This window comes from Entelurus aequoreus, linkage group LG06 (assembly GCF_033978785.1).
Source record: "Entelurus aequoreus isolate RoL-2023_Sb linkage group LG06, RoL_Eaeq_v1.1, whole genome shotgun sequence".
Classification (NCBI taxonomy): Eukaryota; Metazoa; Chordata; class Actinopteri; order Syngnathiformes; family Syngnathidae; genus Entelurus; species Entelurus aequoreus.
The window spans coordinates 24,783,160-24,806,948 of NC_084736.1; the positions used below are offsets into that span (position 1 = coordinate 24,783,160).

The following is a 23,789-nucleotide window of genomic DNA, read 5'->3' on the forward strand; positions in this document are numbered from 1 at the left end:
AAGCGATTCTGGACCACCATCCGCCGCCTCAGGAAGGGGAAGCAGTGCACTATCAACACCGTGTATGGTGAGGATGGTGTTCTGCTGACCTCGACTGCGGATGTTGTGGATCGGTGGAGGGAATACTTCGAAGACCTCCTCAATCCCACCAACACTGCTTCCTATGAGGAAGCAGTGCCTGGGGAATCTGTGGTGGGCTCTCCTATTTCTGGGGATGAGGTTGCTGAGGTAGTTAAAAAGCTCCTCGGTGGCAAGGCCCCGGGGGTGGATGAGATCCGCCCGGAGTTCCTTAAGGCTCTGGATGCTGTGGGGCTGTCTTGGTTGACAAGACTCTGCAGCATCGCGTGGACATCGGGGGCGGTACCTCGGGATTGGCAGACCGGGGTGGTGGTTCCTCTCTTTAAGAAGGGGAACCGGAGGGTGTGTTCTAACTATCGTGGGATCACACTCCTCAGCCTTCCCGGTAAGGTCTATTCAGGTGTGCTGGAGAGGAGGCTACGCCGGATAGTCGAACCTCGGATTCAGGAGGAACAGTGTGGTTTTCGTCCTGGTCGTGGAACTGTGGACCAGCTCTATACTCTCGGCAGGGTCCTTGAGGGTGCATGGGAGTTTGCCCAACCAGTCTACATGTGTTTTGTGGACTTGGAGAAGGCATTCGACCGTGTCCCTCGGGAAGTCCTGTGGGGAGTGCTCAGAGAGTATGGGGTATCGGACTGTCTGATTGTGGCGGTCCGCTCCCTGTATGATCAGTGCCAGAGTTTGGTCCGCATTGCCGGCAGTAAGTCGGACACATTTCCAGTGAGAGTTGGACTCCGCCAAGGCTGCCCTTTGTCACCGATTCTGTTCATAACTTTTATGGACAGAATTTCTAGGCGCAGTCAAGGCGTTGAGGGGATCTGGTTTGGTGGCTGCAGGATTAGGTCTCTGCTTTTTGCAGATGATGTGGTCCTGATGGCTTCATCTGGCCAGGATCTTCAGCTCTCGCTGGATCGGTTCGCGGCTGAGGGTGAAGCGACTGGGATGAAAATCAGCACCTCCAAGTCCGAATCCATGGTTCTCGCCCGGAAAAGGGTGGAGTGCCATCTCCGGGTTGCGGAGGAGACCCTGCCCCAAGTGGAGGAGTTCAAGTACCTCGGAGTCTTGTTCACGAGTGAGGGAAGAGTGGATCGTGAGATCGACAGGCGGATCGGTGCGGCGTCTTCAGTAATGCGGACGCTGTATCGATCCGTTGTGGTGAAGAAGGAGCTGAGCCGGAAGGCAAAGCTCTCAATTTACAGGTCGATCTACGTTCCCATCCTCACCTATGGTCATGAGCTTTGGGTTATGACCGAAAGGACATGATCAGGGGTACAAGCGGCCGAAATGAGTTTCCTCCGCCGGGTGGCGGGGCTCTCCCTTAGAGATAGGGTGAGAAGCTCTGCCATCCGGGGGGAGCTCAAAGTAAAGCCGCTGCTCCTCCACATCGAGAGGAGCCAGATGAGGTGGTTCGGGCATCTGGTCAGGATACCACCCGAACGCGTCCCTAGGGAGGTGTTTAGGGCACGTCCGACCGATAGGAGGCCACGGGGAAGACCCAGGACACGTTGGGAAGACTATGTCTCCCGGCTGGCCTGTGAACGCCTCGGGATCCCCCGGGAGGAGCTGGACGAAGTGGCTGGGGAGAGGGAAGTCTGGGCTTCCCTGCTTAAGCTGCTGCCCCCGCGACCCGACCTCGGATAAGCGGAAGAAGATGGATGGATGGATGATATATACAGTATATAATTTATATTTATTTATTTTGCCGTTTTTGTTTACATGTTAAAGGTGTTTTAATGAATATACATGCATGTTTAACATATAGATTCCTTTCTTTCATGACGACAAGAATATAAGTTGGTGTATTACCTGATTCTGATGACTTGCATTGATAGGAATCAGACAGTAGTGCTGATAACGTCCACGTTTTCAAATGGAGGAGGGAAAAAAAGTTCCTCCTTTCTGTCTAATACCACATGAAAGTGGTTGCTTTTTGGCATCTTATTTGTCCAGCTTCCATATTCGTTTTTATACACTTTACAAGAAATACATTGGCGGCAAACTCCGTCGCTTGCTAGCTTGTTTGCGCTGGCTTTCGGAGACTCTTATTTTGTAAGGGCAGGCGCAATGGAGCGGCACTTTTATTGTGAAGACAGGAACTGTGCGGTCAGTCTTTAGGCTTTTGACAGGATGTACGGTTGAAATAAAAGTGTCTTTTTTCCTTCACACTTTTGATTGATTGATTGGAACTTTTATTAGTAGATTACACAGTACAGTACATATTCCGTACAATTGACCACTAAATGGTAACCCCCCAATAAGTTTTTCAACTTGTTTAAGTCAGGTCATGTGACCGCCTGGCTCTGTTTGATTGGTCCAACGTTACCAGTGAGTGACTGCATCTGATTGGTGGAACGCAGTGAAACGTCACCAGTGACTGTATCTGATTGGTGAAACGCAGGCACTTTGAAGGTCTGTCTGACAAACCAAAACAAACAAAGCGTGCATTAACAGATCGATAAAAATTAGTAGCGAGTAGCGAGCTGAATGTAGATAAAAGTAGCGGAATAAAAGTAGCGTTTCTTCTCTATAAATATACTCAAGTAAAAGTAAAAGTATGTTGCATTAAAACTACTCTTAGAAGTACAATTTATCCCAAAAGTTACTCAAGTAGATGTAACGGAGTAAATGTAGCGCGTTACTACCCACCTCTGCAGATTTCTGGCCGGGACATATGGAACAGTACAATCATCAAGATAAGATGGAGCTAGACCGTGTAGTATTTTATACGTAAGTAGTAAAACCTTAAAGTTGCATCGTAAGTGTACAGGAAGCCAGTGCAGGTGAGCCAGTATATGTATGTAGGTATATACAGTATAGGTATATACACTATATTGCCAAAAGTATTTGGCCACCTGCCTTGAGTCACATATGAACTTGAAGTGCCATCCCATTCTTAACCCATCCATCCATCCATTTTCTACCGCTTATTCCCTTCGGAGTAGGGTTCAATATGATGTCGGTCCACCTTTTGCAGCTATTACAGCTTAAACTCTTCTGGGAAGGCTGTCCACAAGGTTGCGGAGTGCGTTGATTGGAATTTTTGTACCATTCTTCCAAAAGCGCATTGGTGAGGTCACACACTGATGTTGGTTGAGAAGGCCTGGCTCTCAGTCTTTGTTCTAATTCATCCCAAAAGTGTTCTATCGTGTTCAGGTCATGACTCTGTGCAGGCCAGTCAAGTTCATCCACACCAGACTCTGTCATCCATGTCTTTATGGACCTTGCTTTGTGCACTGGTGCACAGTCATGTTGGAAGAGGAAGGGGCCCGCTCCAAACTGTTCCCACAAGGTTGGGAGCATGGAATTGTCCAAAATGTTTTGGTATCTTGGAGCATTCAAAGTTCCTTTCACTGGAACTAAGGACCAAGCCCAACTACTGAAAAACAACCCCACAACATAATTCCTTCTCCACCAAATTTCACACTCGGCACAATGCAGTCCTAAATGTAGCGTTCTCCTGGCAACCTCCAAACCCAGATTTGTCCATCAGATTGCCAGATGGAAAAGTGTGATTCATCACTCCAGAGAACGCGTCTCCACTGCTCTAGAGTCCAGTGGCGACGTGCTTTACACCACTGCATCCGACACTTTGCATTGGACTTGGTGATGTATGACTTAGATGCATCTGTTCGGCCATGGAAACCCTTTCCATGAAGCTGTCTGCATACTATACGTTGGCTAATTGGAAGGTCAAATGAAGTCTAGAGCTCTGTAGCAACTGGCTGTGCAGAAAGTCTTTGCACTATACTGACCCCTCTCTGTCAGTTTACGTGGCCAGTTTATATATATATATATATATATATATATATATATATATATATATATATATATATATATATATATATATATATATGTTTATATACATACATATATGTTTATGGACAATTCCATGCTCCCAACCTTGTGGGAACAGTTTGGAGTGGGCCCCTTCCTCTTCCAACATGACTGTGCACCAGTACATATACATATAAATGCATGTATGCATATATATACATATATATATATATATATATATATATATATATATATATATATATATATATATATATATATATATATATATATATATATATATATATATATATATATATACATATGTATATATATATATACATACATATATATAGGGACGATACGAACCGGTACCCGTTATCGAGACCACTATAATAAAGAAAAAGAGTTGATTCCTTATTTGAATCCCGTCCCGACCAGTAATGCTCCGTGGGACATCACAAGAAATGACGTCACGTAGCTCAGTCATTAGGCGCAGATAGCGAAAGCAGGAAAACAATGGACGGGAAAAAGCGCTCCAAGGTGTAATACAGTTCAAAACAAAAGCTATAATCCATCGAATAACTTTACTGAGAGATTTTAGCAGGGTACAAACACATGACGAACACGTTTACGACCAACCGGAAACATAGCAACCAGGCTAGCAACGCACCTCCTTTACGGCAGCTGTCGCAACGTTCTTAAAACAACCGCAGCACATACATATATATACAACATATCTCCCTTTTTTAACTTTTGTTTTTCTTTCCTTGTAAACAAAACAAAATCCCACTGTAGATGTGTTGTTTGTCTAATTATAAATAATGCAGACGAGGCGTGTTGGCTGAATTCTTGACGTTTACTTTCACAGCGTGGCAACATGCAACACTTTTCGGGGCTACCGCGCATGCTCGTAACTCCCGTTGCATGCTGGGTAGTGTAGTTGTTATATTATCTAGCTCATAACATTTTTCCCCCTATAAAGAAATAATGTTAACTCAATAAAGTGTATTTCTTTTTTTAGCTTTAACTTTTCATTTTTTAGCATTGTAGCCACATTTGCTAAGAACTTTTCTCTTCATAGAATTTTCTTTCAACAAAGACATAAAGTGCAAAAATGTCAAAGCATCATAACAAACAGTTATGTCAAATAGCAGCAGAAGTGCACTTTTTGGAGAGCTGTATTATTTTCAGTTTTGTGCCCAAGGGACTGATTTTATTTAACACTATATTATTATTTATACACCTATAGTGATCACAGAGACAGGTTGTTTTTGTGTTACTGTATATATTTGTTTCTCTGAAAAATCCCACTTAATATACTTTGGGTAACAACAGTCAATATTTATTTATTTTATTTTATTTTTTTAGGTGGGTAACAGTCAATATTTATTTATTTATTAGATTTTATTTTTTTATTATATAATAAAAGTGAGCTTTTGTTAAACCAAATATTGTGTGTTTTTTTTCCATATACAACAACCTATCTGGACTCGATAAGAGAATCGATAAGGAATCGGTTCGATAAGAGGATTCGATAATAGGCTCGAACTCGATAATTCCTTATCAAACATCATCCCTACATATATATATACATATACATATATACACCTATATATATAAACATATTTTTATATATATATATAAATATATATATATATATATATATAAAAATATATAAACATATATATATGTATATATATATAAACATATACATATATGTATATATACATATATATATATGTATATATATATATATATATATATATATATATATATATATATATATATATATATATATATATATATATATATATATGTATATATATATATACATATACATATATATGTAGAGTCGCGATCAAAAGTTGACATACACTTGTAAAAAATATAATGTCATGGCTGTCTTGAGTTTCCAATAATTTCTACAACTTTTACTTTTTTGTGATAGAGTGATTGGAGCACATACTTGTTGGTCACAAAAAACATTCATGAAGTTTGGTTCTTTTATGAATTTATTATGGGTCTACTGAAAATGTGACCAAATCTGCTGGGTCAAAAGTATACATACAGCAATGTTAATATTTGGTTACATGTCCCTTGGCAAGTTTCACTGCAATAAGGAGCTTTTGGTAGCCATCCACAAGCTTCTGGCAAGCTTTTGGTTGAATTTTTGACCACTCCTTTTGACAAAATTGGTGCAGTTCAGCTAAATTTGTTGGTTTTCTGACATGGACTTGTTTCTTCAGCATTGTCCACACATTTAAGTCAGGACTTTTGGGAAGACCATTCTAAAACCTTAATTCTAGCCTGATTTAGCCATTCCTTTACCACTTTTGACGTGTGTTTGGGGTCATTGTCCTGTTGGAACACCCAACTGCGCCCAAGACCCAACCTCCGGGCTGATGATTTGTCCTGAAGAATTTGGAGGTAATCCTCCTTTTTCATTGTCCCATTTAAAGCACCAGTTCTATTGGCAGAAAAACAGGCCCAGAGCATCACACTACCACCACCATGCTTGACAGTGGACATGGTATTCCTGGGATTAAAGGCCTCACCTTTTCTCCTCCAAACATATTGCTGGGTATTGTGGCCAAACAGCTCAATTTTTGTTACATCTGACATCACATGGACAAAGATAAGACCTTCTGGAGGAAAGTTATGTGGTCAGATGAAACAAACATTTAGCTGTTTGGCCACAATACCCAGCAATATGTTTGGAGGAGAAAAGGTGTGGCCTTTGATGGGTGTAATTTTGACATTTTTATGGTGCATGGACGTTTTTTATAATGTCCACAAAGTTCAGTGAGCAGGTTGTGTTATGTGTGACCATGTCTGTTGACATTTGGGTTGGTTGGATTTTTGATTTTGATTTTTTAGCACCATGACTAGGGAATGTTGTTGGCATTTGGTTATATAAATAAATTCTGCGCGCACTTCCAATCAGAGCATAATTAAAGGTCATTGATCTGAATTTCTCCGACGCATTTGATACCAGGCCGCAGAGAAACAATTAATAATTTATAAATGACTGAATTTTCTCCGACTTAACTTCCGCCTCTCCCACCAGACACACCAATAAGCTTGTTTACAGAAGTACATTAAACCCCTCATTGGAAGTTGCCTTTTGTAATATTTGTTATAACTTTGTGACATGATACAATGCACATTAATGAACATATAAAATATAAATGTGACAGATTGTAGCCAAAGGCTGATTTCCATCTGCATCTCATTGCAAAGAAACAAGCCCGGGGCTCCCATTAATTCAGCATTTTAGTGAGTTGTATTTTTCATGCACTTATTTTTGCTGTATTTATCTGGCACACGTGGAAAGCCGGTCCTTGAAAATAATGCCTACGTTGAACCGGTCCGTGGTGCAAAAAAGGTTGGGGACCACTGCTCTATATGGCAACACAATAGCAGCATCAAAACTGTCAGACTATTAAAATAAATGCAATCTCCCTGTGGGTAAAATCCCCTTTTAAACTCATGACATCTCTTGGGTCAAAGTGATTACGTCTGCATGCCGCATTTGGCCCGCGGGTCTTAGTTTAGACAACCCTGCACTATAAGAACTTTTCTACAAACCCCAAAACCAGTGAAGTTGGCACTTTGTGTAAATCATAAATAAAAACAGAATACAATGATTTGCAAATCCTTTTCAACCTATATTCAATTGAATAGACTGCAAAGACAAGATATTTAATGTTCGAACTGGAAAACGTTGTTATTTTTTGCAAATATCAGCTCATTTGGAATTTGATGGCTGCAACATGTTTCAAAAAAGCTGGCCCAAGTGGCAAAAAAGACTGAGGAAGTTGAGTAATGCTCATCAAACACTTATTTGGAACATCCCACAGGTGAACAGGCTAATTGGGAACAGGTGGGTGCCATGATTGGGTATAAAAGCAGCTTCCATGAAATGCTCAGTCATTCACAAACAAGGATGGGGCGAGGGTCACCACTTTGTGAACAAATGTGTGAGCAAATTGTCCAACAGTTTCAGAACAACATTTCTCAACGAGCTATTGCAAGGAATTTAGGGATTTCACCATATATGGTCCGTAATATCATCAAAAGGTTCCGAAAATCTGGAGAAATCACTGCACGTAACATTGAATGCCCGTGACCTTGGATTCCTCAGGCGGTACTGCATCAAAAACTGACATCAGTGTGTAAAAAATATCACCACATGGGCTCAGGAACACTTCAGAAAACCACTGTTGGTCGCTACATCTGTAAGCGCAAGTTAGAACTCTACTATGCAGAGCGAAATCCATTCATCAACAACACCCAGTAACGGCGCCGGCTTCGCTGGGCCCGAGCTCATCTAAGATGGACTGATACAAAGTGGAAAAGTGTTCTGTGGTCTGACGAGTCCACATTTCAAATTGTTTTTGGAAACTGTGGACGTTGTTTCCTCCGGAACAAAGAGGAAAAGAACCATCCGGATTGTTATAGGCGCAAAGTTCAAAAGCCAGCATGTGTGATGGTATGGGGGTGTATTAGTGCCCAAGACATGGGTAACTTACACATCTGTGAAGGCACCATTAATGATGGAAGGTACATACAGGTTTTGGAGCAACATATGTTGCCATCCAAGCAATGTTATCATGGACGCCCCTGCTTATTTCAGCAAGACAATGCCAAGCCACGTGTTACATCAGCGTGGCTTCATAGTAAAAGAGTGCGGGTACTAGACTGGCCTGCCTGTAGTCCAGACCTGTCTCCCATTGAAAATGTGTGGCGCATTATGAAGCCTAAAATATCACAATGGTGTGCGTATACCATGACTGTTGAACAACTTAAGCTGTATATCAAGCAAGAATGTGAAATAATTTTAAATGAAAAGCTTCAAAAATTGGTCTCCTCAGTTCCCAAACGAGTGTTGTTAAAAGGAAAGGCCATGTAACACAGTGGTAAAAATGCCCCTGTGCCAACTTTTTTGCAATGTGCTGCTGCCATTAAATTCTAGGTTAATGATTATTTGCAAAAAAAAAAGTAAGTTTTTCAGTTCGAACATTAAATATCTTGTCTTTGCAGTCTATTCAATTGAATATAAGTTGAAAAGGATTTGCTAATTATTGTATTCTGTTTTTATTTAAGAATTACACAACGTGCCAACTTCACTGGTTTTGCATTTCAAGTCTGTTCAAGAACAAATAAGGTCGTAAATAGAGGTTCCACTGTGTTGTTTAACGTATGATAAGACGCACATTAGATACACAAGGTAATGTGATCCACTAAAGTTTGACACAGATTATTCTTATTCCCACGTTTGAAAGGCAGAGTTTAGTGGAGTTGCGCTGCATTTAGTTGTGAAGTGTTTCACGATGAGAATGTATGCAGATGAAGGTGACGCCATCGTCCTCATCTTCAAGCTCTTTTCATTTGCATGTTTGGACTCTGGCCGTCTGCCTGGCTGAAAGTAAAAAGGCCGGCTCGAGTCTGGGCCGCCTGGGACCGACGCTATTCCATTTCAAAGGGAATGTTTGGAAACCCGATCCGAGCGCGGAGCAAGCGTGGCCCTCGCCCCGCATTCTAAATCAGCGGTCTGCGGCAGAGTCAACAAACGTCACTTTGCTCTGTGATATGGAGAGGCCGTCCTCCGCTGTGACAACACACCGTGTCATCCGTCTTGTCTCACTCACCATCCATCACCGCGCCGGAGTCCGCATGTCTGACAGTCGCGCTCTCGCTTTCCACGCCGGGCCCCGCCTCCAAGTCGCCTTATCCTCCTGCTGGCGTGACCCCGCCTCCTGCGTGATGCCTTCGCAGTCACCTGAAGGCCAAACAGGCAGAGAGGAGCCATGTTAAAATAATCATGGCGGTACTCGCCTAAGGCTACCAAATACGTCACATGGTGGTGGAACGATACTAGGATTAGTAATCGCAGTCTTCAGTACGAAAACCTGTATCAACTTCCCCACATGGTACACATAAGTGATGGCCAAGAAGTGTTCATGTTGTCAGGAGTCAACTTGGTAAACTAGCTAGCAATTAGGGGTGCACAAAAAAAAAAATCGATTCACAATCAAATCGTGATTCTTATTCACCCCAATTTTAAATTGAGTCCATCCATCCCTCCATCCATTTTCTACCGCTTGTCCCTTTTGGGGCCACGGGGGGTCGCTGGAGCGTATCTCAGCTACAATCGGGTCATCATTTTCAAAAATCGCTAAAAAACTAAATTAAGAATCTTATTAAAAATAAATAAATACATTTAAAAAAATAAAAAAAATAAAAAATAAATAAATACATATATATATATATATATATATATATATATATATATAAATATATATATATATATATTTTATTTTTTATATATATATTATTTTTATATATTTTATATAGTATATATATATATGTATATATACTGTATATACACACACACACATATATATATATATATATATATATATATATATATATATATATATATATATATATATATATATATATATATATATATATATATATATATATATATATATATATATATATATATATATAGATATTTTTGAAATAATTAATATTAAAAAAATTTTAGGCCGTCTCCATGCAACCAGAAGGATTTTTTCTAACCTGTAACTTGTTTTGAAAAAGTGTTGTTATTACCGTATATTCCAAACTAAAGAGCAGGCCTGGGCAATTATTTTGACTGGGGGGGCAAATTTAGAGAAAAAAATTGTGTCTGGAGGCCGGTATATACATTTTTAGGAACACTAATACAAAACCTCACAATAATGTCTAATTGAATGCTAATAACATTATGACAGATCGCCTTAAAAAAACAGAATGGAATTTTACATTTTTTTAACTGAATGAGACACAAGAATGAGGGATTTACAATATTAACTATGAACGATAAAACACTGAATATTGACAACAAATGACCGTCACACCCCCTCTCGATCGACATATTTTACAATCAAGGGAAACACAACAACAATGCAACAAACACAGCGAAATATGAACGCGAAGGGTAAAAAAAACCCACCTATGATCTGATACATCTGATATATCACTAAGCTTTAGAACTTTGTTGCAAAAATATCCTTCCGCGTCTGTCCCTGACACCCGCATTTCAGGCTGGCCACTCTGGAAACACTCTGTGGAAACGCACCCCACCCACGCTGCTTGGTGCCTCGTCTGAGCTGCTGTGACGTAGATTACCATAGTAACTAATTAGATTACCATAGTAACTAGTATATCACGCAAAAGCGCAGGTTCCAACCATTGAAATACTTTGTATAGTTCAAGACTTACGGTCATTTGAAAACATCAATGCACATCAAAATGGCAGCTACAGTTTCCATCTTAAAGATAAAAAAAAAATATTTGGGAATGTCCGGCGTACCAGATTGAAAAGCTTAACGGGCCTTAATTTGCCTAGGTCGGCTATAGAGTATATAAGCCGCACCCACCAAATTGGAGAACAATTTTTTTCTATCTATTATCTGCACCGGAATAAGTCGCAGATATATACGTTGTGAAATGTGTTATTTACACAGAAAGATTCTGTAAATGTTTATTTACATGCCTTGATTGTTTCCAAACGGTGTCTGTAACACGGCAGTAAAACGGCCGATCAAACAAATCAGAAGTAATCTTCATGGACCTACTAGCTGCGAAAGTTAGCTCTCCAATCAGCTAAACAGACTCAATAACTCCACGGTGACGTCTTGGTGAATTTACTGAAGAATTTGTGAAACTGAAACAATACAAAAAGACTGCCTTTGTAAGTTAAGAATACATGTTAGCATATTAGCTAATGCTAATGATGCCAGCTTCATTACATCACGACAGCACGTACAAATATGCATGAAAATACTCCCTACAGACATCACACATGGGACGGTTTAGTAAGTAAGAATTGTTTTGGTTATATTGTAAAACTCACAAACGTTGCTTCAAGTGATCAAGTGATGAATGAAGAATCAATATGAGTATAAACGCTATGAACAACTAGAACACAGAACAGCATTTCTACTTCTGGTTGAAAGCCAGTCCAAAAAGAAGGACACTGCAGCAACTGCAGTGAGCGAACTCGTCAAAAAGATGGCGCCATAGCAGAAACAATAACACCGTTTGTTTTTTTGTGTATTTGCTTGTTTGTTTTTTAAATATTCGCATTATGGCCGTCAGTGAAGAAAAATACATAAAGTAGAAGCACTGTTTTACAAGTCGCAGGGTTCAAAGCGTGGGAGAAAATTCTTATAGTCCAGAATTTTAGATTGCTGATACTGTTTTGGCTTTGCCATGTATTATTCCACTTTTAAGAGTAAAAGACAGCCAACACAGCAGGCAAAGCTGAATGGTTACAGCTGATGATGACATCACTGTGCTTATATTGCAGCCTCTGAAGGATGCAGACCCTCTTGGGGCACAGCGATACAGGATGGAGATGAAGAGAGAAGTGCTAGCGGTCGGCAAGGAATGATTTTGGACAAACACTGGAAGTCTGTAGTCCAGTTAGGTTTATAAGGTCTTCTAAAATTATATACTGGAAGTGTGTGTTAAATGTTGTACTAATAAAGTTCCAGTAGGGTGGAAAAACAAGTTGCCTCTATATTGAAGCTATTATCATATATATCTGATTTATGACACCAAAAGACTTCTAAAATTTGCGAGGAAGTAGATATAATCAAAATAGTATTGATCTCACGAAGGTTCCTGAGCCATTTTGAGAGTTAATGAGCAAGTTGTGTGTTCCGTGGCGTAGAGGAGGAACCACAGCTCCCTTCCCCATCAACAACAATGCTAATCAAGCAGATTGTGCGAGAGCCAACAACGATTACTTTGGGGAAAATTATGATCCAGGACTTTATATTTTTGAGCCCGAACACAAAGAGGGTGAGCATAAGTTTTAGAAGCAGAGCACTAAATGGATGCAGCATTATTGTGACACTATAGCATCAGTAGCATTTCTAGGTGTTAAACATATAAACTAACCAAACATTAATAAAACAAACACTTACTGTACAATTTCCGCTCTCGCTGGAATGCCGACCGATGGGACGCTCACATAATCCCGTTTAGATGAAGAATCAATATCAATCCTCACAAAGGGTTAAAGAAAAGTTGCCGCAACTAGCGTCTTTTTCGCCATCTCTTGGATGTGAAAGTGGACCATCCTGTCAGTCCATGGCCACATGTGTCTACTAGCAGGTGAGAGATGCATGAATTATAATCTAGAATTTACTTTTAGCAAGTTTGAGACAAAGCAGAAGCAGCCGCCGGCTCAGTGTGTCAACAATAGCAGCCGTAAACTAGCATTAGCTCACTGCTATCAATGCGCCGCTAAAATAGTCTGTCGGCGTCAGAGCTTATAATAACATCACTCATATTTAGTTCATTTTCAGGTTATGACAAGTAAATGGAGTATTGTTGGAGGCCCCTGGATGTTCTTAAGGCAGTGGTTCTTAACCTTGTTGGAGGTACCGAACCCCACCAGTTTCATATGCGCATTCACCTAACCCTACTTTAGTAAAAAATAAAATGTTTTTTTTCAAATTCAAGACAAAGTTATATGTTTTTGGTAACACTTTAGTATGGGGAACATATTCTAAGTAACAAAGACTTAATTTAGAGTTATTTGGTTAGGGTTTGGGTTAGAGGGTTAGGGCCAGGGATAGAGGGTTAGGGTTATAATAAGGCCATGCTGAATAAGGCATTAATAAGTACTTAATAATGACTAGTTTAGAGCCAATATGTTACTAATTTGCATGTTAATAAGCAACTAATTAATGGTGAATATGTTCCCCATACTAAAGTGTTCCCGTGTTTTTATACTGGTGCACAAAATGAACCGTGTATGAACATCACCTTGTTCAAAGAACAAAACCAACACAGTGCATAAACTCACAAAAAATTACACACTTGCAAATCAGTGTGACTTCTGCTGTTGCCGTATCCGTAACACGCCGATAGGGAGAAGTTTTTATTTACACGATGAGTCGGGTGTGTCTTGACCTCCGCCGAACCCCTGAGACCGACTCACCGAACCCCTAGGGTTGGATCGAACCCAGGTTAAGAACCACTGTCTTAGTGAGTATAATGAGCGCAATAGAGGATCTTTGATCTGTTGACTCAATTGTTAGCTATCTATTTACGGTTTTGAATGCATAAAAAAGCCAAACACGTACTTGTGTCTTACATAAGGATTGTGAATGATAAACAGCACATCTCTTTACAATGTTTGCATATTTCCAGTATGACTGATCTAATAATATGGTCAAAGTGTAGAAGTGTTACTACCGTGACGTAGAATCTATGGCAATTGTCAAATATATTCTGAGCAGAATATTCAAAATGGCAGACTCAATTTGTGGCAATTTGTGTTGTTTAGTTGTTATTTTCGCACACTTTGCGGATTGTAAATACAATGATATATGGTTTAATGCAGGAGTGTCCAAAGTGCGACCCGGGGGCCATTTGCGGCCCGCAGCTAATTGTTTACCGGCCCGCCACACATTCTGGAAATACTATTGTAAAAATAAAAAAAGAACATTAAAAAAAGTGGAATGAGGTGAAATCTAACGAGAAAAAGTTGCAATGTTGACACAAAAGCTGCCATGCAGGCTGTTTTTGTTTATTTTGTCTTTCTTAATTTTTCTTTTTTTGCAATTGCTCAAAAAAAAAAAAAAAAGACAAAAAATCCATGTTATAATGAATTATTTTCAGGGCTCTTATTACTTAAAATATTTCACTTTAAAAAAATGTATGTGGTAAATATTGCATATATTGTGTAGTAGCCATATAAAAACATCAAAGTTTTCTTTGACAAAGGCGCATAAAACAAACAAAATAATAGTTCCAGCATAAAATCGACAGAAATATCTGAAGTTGATCTCGTAACTTAAGTGTTGAAAGTAAAAGAAAAACCTAATAAAAATGTATCACTTTATGAGTGGGGAACCTTTTGGATCCCAAATATATTTAGTGATTTTTTATTTATCTTTTCACTGTGATTACTCAAAAATATGAAAGAATTCAAATCAATGGTGTCTTGCATTATTGATCTTTTAGGGCTCTAATTACTAAATACTGCATATTTCAGTTTTACTATAAAAAAACTAAGTTGTTTTTGACAGAAAAGCCATAAAACATTGTTTTTGATTTGTATTACTTTATATCAACTTGAAGTTGATATAGAGATTTACTGTAAGCGTTAAATAATTAAAAAAAAAAAAAAAATCTGACTTATTTTTAACATTTTAATGACTGAGACCCTTTATGGTCCCCGGGACCCCTAAAGGTAAAATAAATTAAAAAAAAGCATATATTTTGTTATGGTTTGAAAATGAAAAATATCAAAATAATAAATGGGTTATACTTGTATAGCGCTTTTCTACCTTCAAGGTACTCAAAGCGCTTTGACACTATTTCCACATTTACCCATTCACACACACATTCACACACTGATGGCGGGAGCTGCCATGCAAGGCGCTAACCAGCAGCCATCAGAGGCAAAGGGTGAAGTGTCTTGCCCAAGGACACAACGGACGTGACTAGGAAGGTAGAAGGTGGGAATTGAACCCCAGTAACCAGCAACCCTCCGATTGCTGGCACAGCCACTCTACCAACTTCGCCACGCCATCCCTAAAATGGCCACCACATGCTTTCATTTTTCCGTGTGCAGCCCTCAATGGAAAAAGTTTGGACACCCCTGGTTTAATGGATACAATGAAACACATTTAAGCATATAAAAATCACCTTGTTTGACTTTGAGGGAATATTTTCCCTCGTTTTGGCAGAATAGAACGCCTGAGAAATCATCAAAAAGCTTTGGCCTTGGTTCTGCTCTAAGAGAAACACACATCCATGCACTCTCACACACACGCGTTACCATTGATGGCATCATGGAGGTACCAGCTTGACACGCGTCAAGTCGACTTTCAGTTTCAGTTCCTGCTAAGGCGATGCAACAAAGGTCGACAAAAGCGACCATTTCAGAGACTGCTTCCACCTATTTTTTAGAATAAATGGTTAAACTTGAATTCTAGTATCCCCACCTACGAGGGGCCCTACGGTAATAATACCTTAGAAGGCATCTTCCTCCCTGCTAGTCTCAGCTAAATGACACATGTGGGCGGAGCAAATATTAAAACATGGCCGCCCGTTGACCAATAATCCATTCAAACTTCCTTCGAGTTTGTCCGACACAGGGAGCTTCTGGCACCAGGAGTGGCGTCGGGATGAATGAGGACCCGGTGCCGGCGGACCTGTGTGCAGCAGGACAAGTCTACGGGTGGATTTCACAGCTCATTACTTTGGCTCCAGCCATCGCAGCCTCCAGTCCATCTGGAGACGGACGGCTTTTCCCCCCCCTCTGCGAGACAACAGCTTAGCGGGCTTTGTGCGGCCTAAACAAGCGTGTCTGTCTCCCGGCGGTAGATCCTGGTCCAGATAGAAGGTCCACTCTCTTCAGGGAGACCATCCATCAATCTGGGCAGGCCCTCCACACAATAACAACATCACTTGGCGGCTCGGGTTGGTCCTCCCGGACGGCAGGGACCGGGGACAGTCGGAGACAAGACGACACTTGTGAAAACACTGTCAGGGCTGACCTCTGACCTCAACCTCCTTCTACAAAATATACAAAACCCAAAAACCAGTGAAGTCGGCACGTTGTGTAAATGGTAAATAAAAACGGAATACAATGATTTTCAAATCCTTTTCAACTTATATTCAATTATATACTGTAAGTATGACTGCAAAGACAAGATATTTAATGTTCGAACTGAAAAACGTATTTATTTATTTTTACAAACAATCATTAACTCGAACTTGGAACAGGGTAATGTTTACCACTGTGTTACATGGTCTTTCCTTTTAACAACACTCAGTAAACATTTGGGAACTTTGGGAATTTTTGAAGCTTTTCAGGTGGAATTATTTCCCTTTCTTGCTTGATGTACAGCTTAAGTTGTTCAACAGTACGGGGGTCTCCGTTGTGGTATTTTAGGCTTCATAATGTGCCACATATTTTCAATGGGAGACAGGTCTGGACTACAGGCAGGCCAGTCTAGTACCCGCACTATTTTACTATGAAGCCACGCTGTTGTAACACGTGGCTTGGCATTGTCTTGCTGAAATAAGCAGGGGCGTCCATGATAAAGTTGCTTGGATGGCAACATATGTTGCTCCAAAACCTGTATGTACCTTTCAGCATTAATGGCGCCTTCACAGATGTGTAAGTTACCCATGTCTTGGGCACTAATACACCCCCATACCATCACAGATGCTGGCTTTTCAACTTTGCGCCTATAACAGTCTGGATGGTTCTTTTCCTCTTTTGTCTGCAGGACACAACGTCCACAGTTTCCAAAAACTATTTGAAATGTGGACTCAGCAGACCACAAAACACTTTTCCACTTTGCATCAGTCCAACCCGACGGCGTTTCTGGGCGTTGTTGATAGTAGAGTTTTAACTTGCACTTACAGATGTAGTGACAAACTGTAGTTACTGACAGTGGTTTTCTAAAGTGTTCCTGAGCCCATGTGGTGATATCCTTTACAAACTGATGTCGGTTTTTGATGCAGTACCGCCTGAGGATCAGAGGTCACGGCATTCAATATTGGTTTTCGGCCTTGCTGCTTACGTGCAGTGATTTCTCCAGATTCTCTGAAACTTTTAATGATATTACAGACCTTAGACGGTGAAATCCCTAAATTCCTTGCAATAGCTGGTTGAGAAATGTTGTTCTTAAACTGTTGGACAATTTTCTCACGCATTTGTTCACAAAGTGGTGACCCTCGCTCCATCCTTGTTTGTGAATGACTGAGCATTTCATGGAAGCTGCTTTTATACCCAATCATGGCACCCACCTGTTCCCAATCAGCCTGTTCACCTGTGGGATGTTCCAAATAAGTGTTTGATGAGCATTCCTCAACTTTCTCAGTCTTTTTCGCCACTTGTGCCAGCTTTTTTGAAACATGTTGCAGGCATCAAATTCCAAATGAGCTAATATTTGCAAAAAAATAAAGTTTTCCAGTTTCGAACGGTAAATATCTTGTCGTTGCAGTCTATTCAATTGAATACATGTTGAAAAGGATTTGCAAATCATTGTATTCTGTTTTTATTTATGAATTACACAACGTGCCAACTTCACTGGTTTTGGGTTTTGTACTTTAACAGCGAAACACAGGATGTTAAGAAAAATACCAGTTAAAGCTGAGACACGGAGACGTAAGCTCTGCTTCTTGCTACTCATTTCAGACACGTTCCAAACAACTAGAAATTATAAAGCATCGTTTCAATCAGCTAAACAGGCTCAATAAGTCCACGGTGACGTCTTGAATGCCATTCTAAGTTAATAATACTAACACAGACACTCGTAAACGTGTTAGCATATTAGCTAATGCTAACGACGCTAGCTTCATTACATTAATATAACACGTGCAAATATGCATGAAAACACTCCTACAGACATCACACATGGGATGGTTTCGTAAGTAATAATTGTTTTAGTTACATTGTAAAACTTACAAACGTTGTTTGGAGTGATGAATGAAGAATCCATACGAGTAGAAACGCTACGGATGATTAGAAGACGGGACGGCACTTGTACTTCCGGTTCAAATCTTTACATAGTAGGAAACACTTGTCGCCGTTCACCCAGCCGCACCTGCAAAGAGCGAACTCGGCCAAAAGATGGCGCCATATCGCAAACAATAACAATCCGATCCAATGTATTTGCATGTGTTTTATGAAAACTATTTGCATCATGGCCGACACCGAAGAAAAATCCATAAATTTTGCCGCATCATTTTATTAGCTGCAGGGTCCAAAGCGTAGGAAAAAAGTTGGAATTTACGATAATAAAATATGAATGCCATGATTTATTTTGTTACATCAGGGGTGTCCAACGTGCGGCCCGCGAGACAGCCTGCAACACAATCGTTAGCTTTCTTTCTTCTTTTTTTTGCAAATATTTGTATTGAATTTTACAGTTAAAATCAAATTTAACAGTCATACTTTGCTCATGCAAAGCCTTCATACAATCACACATCCACTCATACACACTCACATGCACACTTGAGGAGAGAGGTGCACTTGAACTTTAACAACTCAAAGTTTACAGTATAAACATTATTAGAAAAAATACCCAGATATTGTATATATATATATCCATATACTGTATATCCGTCGTTAGCTTTCTAATATCAGCATACTACCCATGTTGTTCTGCTAATTTTGCAGGTATACACATGATTGTATTTTTTTACTTGACGAATGATACCTGTTAGCATGTTAACATTAGTGTGCTATCTTTTTCAGGTAATTTTGTAGGTATACACCTCAATCATATTTTGGCACTTGATGCATGCTTATGTTAGCACTCATTTTTCCAGGTACAGAGTAACATGTTTATATGTGACGCATGTTACAGTTAGCATATTAGCATGGTAGTTTTTTTTGTTTTTTTTTAGCAAGCTTAGGTGTAGCCCTCAGTGTTACTAATGCTAACTGCAATCATGCTATTGTTAGCATGTTAGCATGGTAAAGTTAGCATACTAGCAATTGTAGCTCAATCTTTGTTACTTGGTGCATGCTTATGTTTGCATGCTAGCATTTTAAACACATTTTTTTCAGATACACACCTCAGAGTAATATTTTTGTACTTGACGCATGTTACAGTTAGCATTTTAGCATGCTAGCTTTTTATTAATCAAACTTAGCAGGTGTACAGCTCAGTGTCATATATTTTGGTATTTCACTAATACTAACTGCAAGCATGCTATTGTTAGCATAGTAATGTTAACATGCTGGCTTTTGTAGCTCATTTTGCTCATATTTTTTGTTACTTGGCGCATGCTTATGTTTGCATGCTAGAATTTTAAACACATTTTTTTCAGATACACAGCTCAGAGAAATATTTTTGTACTTGACACATGTTAGTTAGCATTTTAGCATGCTAGCTTCTTTTTCAAACTTAGCAGGTATACACCTCAGTGCCATATATTTTGGTATTTCACTCATGCTAACTGCAAGCATGCTATTGTTAGTATTTTAGCATAGTACCGTTAGCATGCTAGCTTTTTTTTTAGCTCATTTTGGTCATATTTTTTGTTACTTGACGGTATCAGTTCGGCTTCGGATTTTTCAGCATTCACACGAAATCCCTACAGCCTTGTTTTGGGGAACGTGGGAGGATGCAAACTCCACGCAGGGATGTTCGAACACTTAATCGCCGTGCAAAGCAACCACTAGGGCACCGCGCTGCAAAATATAAACATGTTAATTGTTTGTCTTTAAAGGCCTACTGAAATGAGATTTTCTTAGTTAAACGGGGATAGCAGATCCATTCTATGTGTCATACTTGATCATTTCGCGATATTGCCATATTTTTGCTGAAAGGATTTAGTAGAGAACATTGACGATAAAGTTCGCAACTTTTGGTCGCTGATAAAAAAGCCTTGCCTGTACCGGAAGTAGCGTGATGTCACAGGTTGTGGAGCTCCTCACATCTGCACATTGTTTACAATCATGGCCACAAGCAGCGAGAGCGATTCGGACCGAGAAAGCGACGATTTCCCCATTAATTTGAGCAAGGATGAAAGATTTGTGGATGAGGAAAATGAGAGTGAAGGACTAGAGGGCAGTGGAAGCGATTCAGATAGGGAGATGCTGAGAGAGGCGGGTGGGACCTGATATTCAGCTGGGAATGACTAAAACAGTAAATAAACACAAGACATATATATACTCTATTAGCCACAACACAACCAGGCTTATAATTAATATGCCACAAATTAATCCCGCATAACAAACACCTCCCCCCTCCCGTCCATATAACCCACCAATACAAATCAAACACCCGCACAACACACTCAATCCCACAGCCCAAAGTACCGTTCACCTCCGCAAAGTTCATACAGCACATATATTTCCCCAGAGTTACGTACGTGACATGCACAAAGCGGCACGAACGTAGGGGCAAGCGATCAAATGTTTGGAAGCCGCAGCTGCGTACTCACGGTACCGCGTATCCAACTCAAAGTCCTCCTGGTAAGAGTCTCTGTTGTCCCATCTCCACAAGCATGCGTATCTAACTCAAAGTCCTCCTGGTAAAGAGTCTCTGTTGTCCCAGGCCAATGGTAAAGCTTAACTGTCATCATTCGGGAATGTAAACAATGAAACACCGGCTACTTGTTTGTGTTGCTGCTGCCGTCCGCTAATACACCGCTTCCCACCTACAGCTTTCTTCTTTGCTGTCTCCATTGTTCATTGAACACATTGCAAAAGATTCACCAATACAGATGTCCAGAATTCTGTGGAATTTTGCGATGAAAACAGACGACTTAATAGCTGGCCACAATGGTGTCCCAAAATGTCCGCTACAATCCGTGACGTCACGCGCAAACGTCATCATACCGAGACGTTCTCAGCAGGATATTTTGCGGGAAATTTAAAATTGCACTTTACTAAACTAACCCGGCCGTATTGGCATGTGTTGCAATGTTAAGATTTCATCATTGATATATAAACTATCAGGCTATCATTGTGTGGTCGGTAGTAGTGGGTTTCAGTAGGCCTTTAATGTCAGTGTGCACTTTGACCCCTGCTGGACACGTGTGAGACAGTGTGGCAAAAACACACACCTCCGCATGAATGAAAGTAAACAACACAGGGTCTCTAGCCATGCCCCCCTGCCACACACAAACGCACACTCCTTTAAAACACACCATTCAAAAAGGATCCCCAACTGAGAAAAAAAATCTCGTTTCCAGGGCTGTCGCCATGGCGTGCGTCTTGTTTGGGAAGGATATCGGGCCGTTCCTGCACACACACACACACACACACACACACACACACACACACACACACACACACACACACGCACACACACACACACACACAAACTGCAGGCGCCAGTTTGTAATTAACACTCTGCAGATTACGTTTACAGGACCAACACGGTCTGCCTGAGTTTTATTAGCGCCTGGATTGTGCTTGTACCCCCCGGGGACTCGGCAACACAGCTGGAAGTTGTTGTGTCCTGTGTGAGACTATTGTGAGAGTGTTGCAATAAGATACACACTGTGACAAAACGAAGAGTGTACCACAGGGAAGTGAAACCATTCGCATGGTTTGCTCAGGTGAGTAGAACGAGGCGATGACCCTCAAACTCAAAAACAGTGGCACTCAATCAGTTCAGTTATTGAGCTTAACTCAAAACACTTGTATCTCAAATCAGCGCCGCCTATTGAAAATAATTAAAATCACTTTAATCCGTGCTTGGCCCCGCAAAAACACTACCATTTTAACATGTGCCATGCCTTTTAAAAAGAAAAACGTTATTTTTTTAATATTTGAAAAACAATTCAATAAATGTAGTAGGGCAGGGTGATATGGTTGAAAACTAACATATTTCCGGACTATAAGGTGCACTTAACATCCTTTTTTTCCCTCAAAACTCGATAGTGCGCCTCATAACCCGGTGCGCCTAATATACAGAATAATTCTGGTTTTGCTTACCGACCTCAAAGTTATTTTATTTGGTACATGGTGTAATGATAAGTGTGACCAGTAGATGGCAGTCACACATAAGAGATACGTGTGGACTGCAATATGACTCAAGTAAACAACACCATCAATGTTCCATTGAAAATATAGAACATTACACACGGCGCTCAAAAATCTGTCAAAATGTTTTAGTACGACTTTGGTAAGCTATGAAGCCGCACCGCCTGATGGATTGTACTATGCTTCATCATAGGAGTATTATTATGGTGTGTGTATAAGGTAAGACATTATCTGGCGTCTTTGTTTTGCAATAATATGCAAAAGCAACTTTTCTTACCTTCTGGTACCTGCTGATCTGTATTTGGGATCTGCATAAGTCCTGAAAATTTGCGCGCGCCCGCCTTTGTAGTCCGCTGTAGTCGATAAGCTTCTTCTTGTTATGAGACATTCATCCTCTGCTGTTGCCATTTCTAATATAAAGTAGTGTAAAGTTCTTACTTATATCTGTCAGTAAAATCTCCATGATAGCGCTAAAACATACCGGTATAGTGAGTTTACATTATTCACCCAAGGAACTTTAGTTTTAGAGAGTTCCGGTCGGACGGTTTTTCACGGAACACATTTCCGGCGTTGTTGTTGTTTCCAGATGAGAAGATGCTGCTCCGTTATTGATTTAAGTAAAGTCTGAATGTCATTAAAACAGTTAACTCCATCTTTTGACACTTCTTCCACTCCTGTCCTTGCACACCGCTACAACAAAGATTACGTAAAAAAGCCACGGTTTACGTGGCTCACCTTCGGCAGCGTCTTTTCTCCGCACACCAAACGGCGCATCCTGACGACTGTCAGAAAGCGGCTTGAAGATGATCTGTAAAACATAATTTATGCAACATTTTGATCAAAGAACCACCATTACATGTCATGTAGACCACAAGGAAGTGTTTTACATTTAGAAAAAATTATAATAATATGACTCCTTTAATGCGCCCTATAATCCGGTGCGCCTTATATATGAAAATATCGAAAATAGACCATTCATCGGCAGTGCGCATTATAATCCGGTGTGCCCTATGGTCCGGAAAATACGGTATGTGATTTATATTGGCCAATATTGATGATTATTTATATTTTTTCATAGCTAAAATGCTAGCCAAAAAAAACCCGTTAGCATGCTAATAGGAGAACAGCTACAATACCGCTAAGACGGCGTAAAGTAACGAAATCCATGATTATCAGGTTAAAACGTTCATAAAAAGCTTGAATGTTAGCATAGTAATGTGTTAGCATGTTATTTTTAGCATGCTAAAACAAAAGTGTGGCACCAAGAAACAAAATCCATGCTTTAGCTAAAAAACAATGATTTATATTAGTCGATATCGATAACTATTTATATTTTTTATGACCTATAAAAATAAGGAGCAGAAAAATAATGCATGAAATTTGGATTTCAAAATGAACCTTT

General features: G+C 40.1%; 1 long non-coding RNA gene across 1 annotated transcript in view; it reads right to left on the bottom strand.

Annotated features, from left to right (window-relative positions):
- The window catches only part of LOC133652018 (uncharacterized), a 28,473-nt gene extending 5,302 nt beyond the window's left edge, over positions 1–23,171 (bottom strand). The window contains exons 1-2 of the long non-coding RNA XR_009826519.1: positions 23,123–23,171; positions 9,504–9,634 (exon numbers count right to left, since the gene is read on the bottom strand). This is a non-coding gene — a long non-coding RNA (uncharacterized LOC133652018). The remainder of the gene's footprint in view (positions 1–9,503; positions 9,635–23,122) is intronic.
- Positions 23,172–23,789: the final 618 nt, after the last annotated feature.